Genomic DNA, 11,103 nt, shown 5'->3' on the forward strand with positions numbered 1-11,103 from the left:
TGGGATATTGTCTACATTGAGGAGTGTCATTGAATATTAAATTGTATCAAATACATACATGTCATTAAATTACATATGTATGTGTGGTATCTTGTTCCTAGTAAATATGTGATGGGAGTGAGAGCTATTTTGTCATTATTCTTCACTGTAGAAAAATAAGATGTTCTTGGGACAGAAGATGTTATGACTATAGATTTAAGGCTGGTCTTAAAAAAAAAACACAAAACATTAGATAGATGAAACTAATTTTAAAAACTCTTTAGATGGATAAACACAAGCTCAACTCCTAAAATGCTCACCAACTCCAAGACTGCCTGGCTCATCAATGAGGCCCTTCAGTGCCCATGACTTTAGTGCCCATGACTTAAAGTTCATGCTGTGCCTTGAACCTATGTTCCCAAATCAGAAAGGAATCTTGGCTTTCTTCTTCTCTTCCCTCCTTTCCATTTATATGAGTCTACTAGCTGCGGTGCTTGAAATTACAGCCCCTGAGGATTTGGTTGGGGTCTTGTTGGTCCCTGTAATGTTGCTGCCAATCTCCCGCCCCTCGCCAGCTCCGTGGGGCTGTCCCAAGGCTCCAGCTTGAGTTTACCTCCAGCTCTACCAACGTACAAATAGACTCCATCACTCATCTGAGCCCGACAACTAAAAATAGCCTCTGGCTTAAATTGTTTGTTTGAAAAGGAAAACCCAAATTAAGAGAGAGAACAGAAATGATGGCAGTGCTCCCGTCCATCCAGCTACACTGAAGACATTCTCTAAGGAAAACACCATCCTTCCGATGAGGCTCACGTGACGTGAGGACATCACTCAGGTCCCGGAGAGTTTGCAAATGCTGATAGGCCAGGAAATGCTGATAGGCCAGCAAATGCTGACCGGGCCCCTGCCTGTTCTCTCCCACTGAGTGCGCCTCTGTGAAACAGAGTCCCTTCCTGTCAACTATGAATGTCCAATTCTCTGCCTTTCACAGAAGTGGCAAGAAAGACTTTCTGACAAGAGCTGATTAGGGGGAGCTCTGGTGAGACCCCGTAGTTCACAGAGCCACAGTAACTGACAGATTGGGTTTCAAGTTAGACACTTTGCACACACGTCCCAAAGCACCTGTATATTTAAGATTGTATATCACTCAGGGCAATGTAGAAGTCTACATTCATCTTGATGTTGAAAGCCCAATATAACTGTGCCTAAAGCCATCTTAGCGTCTTTTTGCCCTACCACCTGTCCCTAGCCCCCTGTCCTATGCTGTATTTCAGCTATAACACAGCTTCTTGCCCACCTCACCCATACATGCATTGCTATTTCCACAAATAAACTCTTGGGGTTCTTTTTGGACTTTTTTAGGGGGGAAGAGCTACAATTTCTGAAGTGTCGAAATATTTTTCTCCCTTTATTTTTGCAATGATATGATATAATATATGAACATCATTTTAAATGTCATCCACTTCTAAAAGTCTTCTCTAGATTTTGTATTTTTATTAAAAATAATAATCCTGAAGCTCTGTACCTGCCCATTTCCTATGACATGACACACTTTAATATATGCTATTATTTTGGTCATGATAATAATAATGATAATGATGATTTTGATGATAATTTAGGTACCTGTTTTATTTTCAACACTAAAATATTAAGTTCTGAGAGGATTAACTGTTTATATTTTAATGTTTTCACCTCTTTGGCACATTGACTGGCACATTTAAGTGCTCAGCAATACTGATTGAGTTGGATTAAATAATGCATAGAGGAAATTCAAGCAAAGAAATCTATGTTTTTGGTATATTTGGTGTTTGAAACTTCTGAAATGTTTTCATTGTAAAGACTTTTCTTTAGACCTTTTCTCCATCTTTCAGAAATAGATTGTATCTTTGGAAACTACCAGGGTAAGGGTAATTGAAGGCTTGCAAATGAAAAAGATATAGGCTTTACATTTTGAACAATTTCTTCACATCAATTTTCTTGTATTATTTTATGGCTGGGATCTCTTATCTAAGTCAAAGCTAAGAGCATATAAAGCTGAGATTATTCAACGGCATTTTGAATCCCATTTGGCATTCAGAATTCTGATGATTTCTATTCTACCTGGCATGCTATTTCTTTCTTTAAAAAAGTAAAATAAATGTAGCAAGAAGCGCTCTTATGAAGAAAAAAAAATGATAGTAGATATCTAATGATAATAATTGTGGCCGTTAAAATGTCCATTGTGCTACATCATGTGGAACTTCCTTGAATTCTGATCCCTAGAAAATTAAAGTACAGGGAGGCAGGGAAGGTGGATAACTATTTCTCTGTGCACCAAAGCATGGCAGTGGGATGAACTGGGAGCCAGCAGTGATGTCACAGGAACATGGAGAAAGAAGAGTGGCTGTGGAAACAGAGACATGATATGAAACAAAAGGTGCACACCATCAATGGCAGGAAAAAATAGTGCATGGTGTAAACCTTCTGCAGCCCTCAAAGCAGAGAGAGTGTTTCTTCATGTATGTGAGTCTTATTGTTGTTTTGTTTTTTTTTTAATACACAGGACCTTGAAATAAAGGCACTGAAGATTGGTGCCTGGGGTCTTTTTACTCTGGTGACTTAAAAGGATAGATTTTTTGTATGTTTGGAATGTACAGCCAGAGATTTTTGGCGGGTGGGGGGGAGGGCGGAGAATTGGATCTGCTTATTTTGAAGCCATTGGGAAGGAATAGTTATCCCACCCTTCACCTCTCTTCCTCCTCCATACTCTTCAAGGCTACCTATGATATCTTGTGCCCAAGTGGAAAAGTACCCACAGATCAAGTGCCAGTTTTTATCCTCTCACTCAAAGGAAACGAATATCTAAGTAGCTCAATGAATCCCGATATAGCACACTCTATTTGGATGTTTGAGTCAAGAATCTGATATACTCATAACAATGAAATATCATGCAATATTTGTAATATTTGATCTAATCAGCCATTTAGTAATGTGACCTGGGACCCACCTTGGTGTGTTCCTGTGTTTCTCAGTCATTTGGAGCTGTGTCTAAAAGGTTTAGACAAATGGTTGTCAAGTGAAATTGATTTCCCACCCAGGTGACTGTAGGGAATGCCTGGGGACATTCCTGATTCTCATATCTTGGAGGATGCTATTGGCATCTAGTGGATAATGCCAGGGTTGCAGGTAAAGATTTTAAAATGCGTAAGACATCTCCCCACAACAAAATGGTCTGACCCAAAATGTCAATAGTGCCCAAGTAGAGAAACCTGCTCTAGAGTCCCTCTACTCAAGTAGAGTAGAAGGTCAATAAAAATGCACCCTCTCATCTTGCCGCCACCCCAGTGATATCAGCATCTTTATGTGAACAAGATCCCTAAAGATTCCTATGCTCATTATAGTTTGAGAATCACTAAGATAGAGTGGTCCTTCTCCACTTTTACTGGATTGCTGAACCATGTGGGCTCTCAATTGAAAAAATAAAATCATCCACACCTTGCCATACCCATTCAGATTCTGATTCGCTGGTCTGGGGTGGTGCCCCTGGCAGGAACAATTATTAAAATCCTCTTAGGTAATTTTAATATGACAAGAGGGTTGAGACCCATCAGTCTGGTGTAATTCATGGTGGGGAGAACATGTTTAGAGTGAATAGATGTCTTACTATGCTGAGGACAGTCCAGTTTGTGCCTATTGTCCTAGAATATTATAGCACCACTTTTCATTCTCAAATGTGTTCTGAGGTTGGGGTAAGCAACAATTTCTTGAAAAGAAACAAAGTGCTAATCATAAAAGATAAAGATAAATGGATCTTATTAAAATTAAGAACTATTCATCAAAAGTACTGATTAAAATTGTGAAAAAGCAAATTAGAGAGTGAGAAGAATATATATTTTATGCATACTTCCAACAATTCGTACACATTGAATATATAAAAAACTCTAACAAATCAAGAAGATAAAGATAAGACTACCTAATAAGGCAAAAGATTTGAACATTCATTTTATTAAAGCTGTGCTAATGGCTAGTCAACATATTAAAAAAAACATGCTTAAATTTATGTTTGAAGAAATGCAAATGTAATCCACAATAAATTACCAATGAAAAACCACACGATTGCTAAATGATAAAGACTGATGATACCAAGAATTGGTGGCATGTAAAGCAAGGTGAATACTCCTCTTGTCTTGCTAATGGAAGAACAAATCAAAAAGCTTTTTGGAAGTTATGTACCAAAACTCAACATGCAGATAAGTAGACCCATGATCAATATGTCTACTCTTATGTATATACTCCAAAGAAATAGATACATATGTTCACCAAAATGCATGTATTAACTTCTCAGAGTAACATTATTCATAATAGTCCAAGACTGGAAACTATCTTCATGCTTAACAGTAGAATGAATAGATAAATTTTGATATTCACAACAATGAAATAATACACAGCAACAAGACCCAATGATCTTCAAATAAACAAAATGAGATGGATGAATCTCTCTGACATAATTCTGAGTGAAACAGCCAGCCACAAGAGTACAAACTATGATTTCATTGATATAAAATATAAAAATAGGCAAAACTAATGCATGCTACTAGAAGTTTGAATGATGATTATCCTTGAGGGAGATAGAACCTGGAAGTGAGGGTGAAGTAGATTCTGGTTGGGTATATTGTTCTCTCTGCCACTGGGCTTGGGTGTCATGAATGTATTTGTTTTGTGACATCCATTGAACTGTGTACTTAGGTGCATTCTTGTGTATGCATAGTATACTTGAGTTCTTTTTAAAATACCCTTTATTAGTTATTAGATAATAACATTCACAGTCACCCTAGCGTTATGCAATGTCCTCAGGTTACAATGCAGGGTCTGGTCCAAAGTGCAGACATCCCAAGTCTACAAGGGCAGTACTTCCTCTATAAAGCCTGAAGGATCCCAGAGAAACTGTGTGGTGGTTTCACGCCGATTTTCTTTAGTATAGTCATTATCAACCTTGACTGCACATTGCCATCACCCAGTGAGTTTCTAAAACTCCAGACAATTAAATCGGTAACTTTTCAAGCCCCTAGGTTATACCAATGTGCCAACGGCTGGGAACCACTGCATTAGTGCCACCTCCCTGCAGCCTTATGAAGCTACTACATCAGCACTGCTATTTTGATCCTGCTGATTGGAATCACCTGGATATTCTCAGTTCCCTTGTGACATTTATGCATTTATTTGCTCTCTCAGTAAGCATGCATTATTTACTAGATCCTGTGTTAGGTTCTAGATGCTAGGTGCTAAGCCGAGGTTATAAAAATAGATTGTATGCCTTAGGGAGCAAAAACCAAATACCCTTTTAGTTCTGTGCAATAGTACCAATGTCCAGCACTGTTATACATAATGGATCTGGGAGGAATTCTGGAAAAATTCTAGGAAGCACAAGGGTGAAGAAAGTATTTTGAAAGAAGCAATTTCGTGATGCTGTGGAGACATTTCTCATCACTAAAATGAAATGATCAGCTCTTAATCCCAGGGAATCAGGATCCTCACCAATTTCATAAATGGAAGCTGTAACTCAAATAATCATCATTATTATTATAATCCCATCATAAACATAGCTAGATTTTACCTTTCTCTCTCTTTATCCATGAGTTTTGCACAGTGCCTGACGTCCTACAGTTGGTCAGTAAATATTGCTTGAATAAATTAATAATTGAACAAGTGAATGAAAATATTCTCTCAGGAAAGGAAGGATGAAATCACGTTTATTGAACACCATATACTCTGCGTCCATGTGCTAGGCACTTTATGTTCTTATGCCATTTAATAGTCATGGCACATTGTAAGAGGTAGGAAATACTAGCCTCATCTCAAATCTTAAAAAAATACGAGGCCCAGAGAGCATAAGGAATGTCCAAGGTCACAGGGCTGTTTGGCAGAATCCAGTACAAACGCTGATGTGTTGCAATTTGGTGCCTCTGCTCTGAGTATTGCACTCTACCTAGCAAGGGGACATCACCCATGCAGGGCCATCTGGCCCCTGCCCTCCTCTGGAGCCAAGTGCCTTCCCCACGTACGTACCTACCTCCCACCACCAAGTCTTGCTTTCCTCTTGTGGCTCATATTTATAATTCACTATCAAATTATCTTAATTAACAACATGCTGATTAAGATATGGTAGAGGTGCCACTATGGAATCAAGAGTTGTTTCCATAGCAACTAAATGATAATCCCCCCTCTTCCCAATCTTGCAGTTTTATTTGAATCTCCGGAGGAGGACCAAAAAAAAAAAAAAAGAAGAATTTTGTGAATAGCCACTTCTCGTGGAAAAAATAAGCTCAGAAATTGACAGGAGAAAAGTGAGTAGCAAACCACTTGGCACTTGCTGAACCTTCCTGCCCTCTCCCTGTTCTTTCTACCTCTTTAGTCTTTCCCCCTTTTTCTTCCTCTCCTCTCCCACTCCCAGGGCCCTCCCCTCTCTCACAGCATTTTTCCTCAAACACAGAATCCAGAGACTATTACAGAAACCATGGCACTCAGAAGTCACCTCTGTCTGGCCTGAGAAGTGATGGGCTAGAGTGTTTATGAACATTTTCAACTTCTCACTCCACACAGGTCTAAATAAAGTACGTACTTTAGAGTTGCAGATTCAACCTGTTGTCAGGATTCCTTTGTGCTATAGTTTCCTTTTTTTTTTTTTTTTTAACTTTGTATTAGTCTGGGTTCTCCACAGAAACTGAACCAATTAGGTTGTTTCTGACTAGTTGCCTCATCTATTATTTTCATGGTCCTGGATTTGTGATACAAAGAACAATGTAGAGCCAATCCATAGCTATGTTATTTTAATGTAAGGTCTTGGTCAACAACTTAGCAATTGTCTCTTCTTGTCTAAAAGACCCACTTGTACACTTGTAACTGCTGTTAACTGGAGTGTATACTCAGGGCAGCTTGAATCTATGATCTTTTTTGGGTGGCCGTCCTCAAGCTTTGGGCTCAAATAAACTCTATACTTAATCATATTTTTTGAATCTCATTCTTTAAGGCTGGTAATATATAGTAATATATTTATACACATGCACACACGCACATATATATATGCACACACATGCACACATATACATGCACACACACACACACACACACACACACACACATATATATATATATATATATATATATATATGCACACATATATATTGGGTTGGGGGAGATTGAGAGAGCTTTACTTATAAGGAATTGCCTCATGCAATTATGGAGCTTGAGAAGTCCCAGGAACTGTAGTTAGCAAGCTGGGGACCCAGGAGAACCAACAGCAGTAGAGTTCCGATCTGAGTCCAAATCCAACAGCAGGAGAAGACTGATGTCCCACCTCAGGGACAATCAGGCAGAGAAGAAGAATTTTTTCTTATTCGGCCTTTTATTCTGTTGAAGTCCTCAACATATTGGATAAGGCCCATTCACACGGGGTAAGTTGCTCAGCTTTAGTCTACCAATTCAATGGTAATCTCATCTGGAAACACCCTTAGTTAGATACACCTAGAAATATTTTTTAACCAATTATCTTGGCACCCTATGGCCCAGTCAAGTTGACACATAAAGTTAAACATCACAATTTCCATCTTAGCAGTTTAACCACTGTTCACTTTAACAATCCTATTGCCTGTCTGATGAGTTTGTTCAATGGCTTCAACTGAACTTTCTTTTCTATCTCTGGAGCTCAGAGTCCAGAGCCCAGAGTCACCCCTACACTCACACACACACACACACACACACATACACACACACACACACACACCCCTGCACACACAAACACAAATCTGTACTACCACTGACACGGACCAGCAGACCACTTTTATTTCCTTTCTGTATCTGTTGGAATAGCAATTCCCAAAGTGTATTCAGGACATAGGTTCCATGGCAGGTAGGTAATAACATGAGAGGTAAATAGTTGATGAAGAGATGGTTAAATGGGACATGATCTGCAAAGTAATTTCATGTCCAAATTGCTGAGAAGCACCAAATATGATATCCTTCTTTTGGAGTTTTATGATATTTATAATTTATTTTTATAATGTTTATTGTATGACAGGGACTCAGAAAGGCATATGTTCATTTCCCCAGTAAGTATCTATTGGTACTAGGTAGTAGATACTACCCTATGTAAGACACTGTTCTAAGCACAGGAAATACACTTATGTATGAAATATTTCTCACCCTCATGGAGCTTGCATTTTAGTTGGGGGACACAGACAATGAATAGTTACTATAAAGACAAAATATTCCAGGACCTAATGCATTGAGGAGTATGCTATTTCATGAAGGCAGTCTGAGGGGAAAAAAAGAAAAAAAAACCTTTGAAAAACTGATATCTAAGTAAAGGCCTAAATGAAGAGTAGGTGCAGGCTAAATGGGCATATCATGAAGGAGCAATGCAGCAGTCCTGAAAGGGGAGTACGGTTCAGATGTTTCCAAATGAGCAAAGGCTGCATGGCCAGAGATGCAGGGGCTGGGGCCAGTGAGGTCGCAAGAAGCCAGATTGTCTACTGTTTTAAAGGCAGGGGTAAGGACATCAGAATTTATTCTGTGTGAGACAGGAAGTGGTTGGAAGGCTCCAACAAGAAGAGCTACATAACCTGACTGGTGTATTATAGAGACCTCCCCGATGAAGCTTACACATTGAAGCCAGGCAAGAGTATAAGCAAGAGACCAGTCAAGAAGCTGCCCGAGTGTCTGGATGCCACAGGAATGGGGATTGGGTTAGCTATGCAATCAACAGCAGAGGTTTGGAAAAGTCGGTAGATTCTGAAAGTATGTCATCCTTCCCAAAAATGCTCTTCGTTCCATATAATCCGGAGGTTCTCAAATTTATTTGACTGTTGCCTTCTCCCCAGTTGTCTCTCCCCTTTCATGTTTTTCTGAGTTCACAGTTTAAATTTAACATTTAGCCTCTCATTACTAAATATGATATAGCTCACCCTTAAGTCTAATTTGTTTCTATTTCAGATTATCCTTGTGTGGTGACTGTGTGTATGCAGGTGCCCACAGGAGTGATCACATGAATCTGCCACTCATAGTCTTAAGGGGATTGGTTAATCCTTTTTCTGTATGTAAAAAGCTGTGAGTGTGAGCTCCTCCTGGCAGGGATTTGAGGCCTTGTGGTCAGTGTCTACACTAAACTTCTGCCTTCTGCCTGCTGTATACCTCAGTGTGTATTCCACTTTCAGACTCCTACATACTCTTCATTGTCACTTCCTCTCTGAAGCCCTTCTTGAACAGCCATGAAGATGAAGAAGCTCTCCTCTGGGCATTTTCAGGGAGGCCTGAGTGTGTCCCTATTCTGGCACTGCTATTCTCAGTCCCTTTGCCACAAATACATGGACAAAGCTTAATTTCTGCACCGAGAGCTTCTTACAGCAGGGACTGTGCATAGCCCTCACTAAGTCTGCAAAACCTCTCCAGCAAGCAGTTACAAACAAATGCCTGATGAGTGACAGAAGAGGCTTTATTATTTATTTGTTTAAGAAATATTAATTTATTGTTTTGTTTGTTTAAGAAATATTCATTGGCTCTTTGCAGACGCTGCCACCATCTGAAGCCGTCAACTCCACTGTGTTCTTTACTGTCGCGGTTGACTGCAAGCCCTTGGGCTGTATCTCTTTCAAGCTGTTTGCAAAGTTCCAAAGACAGTAGAAAATTTCTTGCTCTGAGCACTGGAAAGAAAGGACTTGGTTATAAGCATTCCTGCTTACACAGAGTGATTCCAGAGTTTACGTGGCAAGGTGGTGAGTTCACATACCACAATGGCACTGGTGGCAAATCCATCCGCAGGTAGAAATCTGATGATGAGAGATTCATCTTGAAGCACACAAGAACTGGCATCTTGTCTGTGGCAAATGCTGGACCCATCACACAGTTTCCAGTTTTTTATCTGCACTGCTAAGACTGCGTGGTTGGCTGGCAAATGGGTAGTATTTGGCAAGGTGTAAGAGGACGTGAATATCATGGAAGCCATGGAGCACTGTGGGTTCAGGAATGGCAAGACCAGCAACAAGATCACTGTCGCTGACTGTGAGCAACTCTAATAAATTTGACTTATATTTTATTTTAACAACCAGACTATTCCTTCTGTAGCTCAGGAGAGTACCCTTGCACCCCATTTTCTTGCAATATCCCAACATCTCACTGCAATTCTTTGGGTTCAATATTTTCCTTATTCTCCTCCATGCCTAGCTGGATTGCAGACTTAGGTTTATGATTATGAAACAAAACTAAATTACAACGAAATAAAATAAATGTTTATTGAATGTTTACTGGACTCAAGGAAACTGATACTAAACACACACACACACGTGCACACACAGACACACTCTTACATTCATACATAGATAAGATATAGATATATACCTATTCATCCATTGGAAGAGATGATCAAGATGATAGTTTTACAAGGCATGATGCATACTATGATCTGATTGATTATGATGTCATGCTTTTCATCTAATTTGTTCATGCATATGTAGCTCTATCAAACACCTTATTTGGCTTTATAGGTATTTGTTGCACAGGCACCGCTATATTTAGAAATTTCTATTTTGGTTCATTAAAAACTACAAAACCAATCTGTATCATGTACCAAGTTGTTTTAAAATAACTCTCCATGTGTGTGTGTGTATATATATACATATATATATATATATATATATATATATATATATATATATATATATATAAAATGAGGGGAATGGCAAAAAATCATGGGAGCAGAGCTCAGACATGTCCTCACCACCCTGGGAGAGAAAGTGACTGAGGAGATAGTTCTGGCAGGACAGCAACTGCCACATCAAATCCAAGGCTTTCCTGAAACACAACCTAGGTGCCTGAGTGCTTCACATCCCATTGGGCCAGACACTGGGCCATGGCAGGCAGAAGCATGTTCCTGCTGCCAGGAGGCCTCCTATTGTTTCAATATAAAGAGACAACAAAAGTGAAAAATATAAAGTATTGAATAAGGGTAGAAAGACTTTAGACAACAGTAAGTAATTCATGCGATGGAAATTCTCCCAAAAGTGAGCAGAAGGAAAATCTAGAAGGCATGTTGCTCAGAATGATTGGAGGTGCTACTGGGGATGGTAGCAGATAAGAACAAAGGGGTAGACGAGA

At 39.4% G+C, this 11,103-nt stretch overlaps 1 pseudogene; it reads left to right on the forward strand.

Moving 5' to 3' along the window:
* Positions 1-10,092, forward strand: part of LOC105864827 (peptidyl-prolyl cis-trans isomerase A pseudogene) — a 31,085-nt pseudogene extending 20,993 nt beyond the window's left edge.
* The last annotated feature ends 1,011 nt before the right edge of the window (positions 10,093-11,103 follow it).

This window comes from Microcebus murinus, chromosome 20 (genome assembly GCF_040939455.1).
Source record: "Microcebus murinus isolate Inina chromosome 20, M.murinus_Inina_mat1.0, whole genome shotgun sequence".
NCBI lineage: Eukaryota > Metazoa > Chordata > Mammalia > Primates > Cheirogaleidae > Microcebus > Microcebus murinus.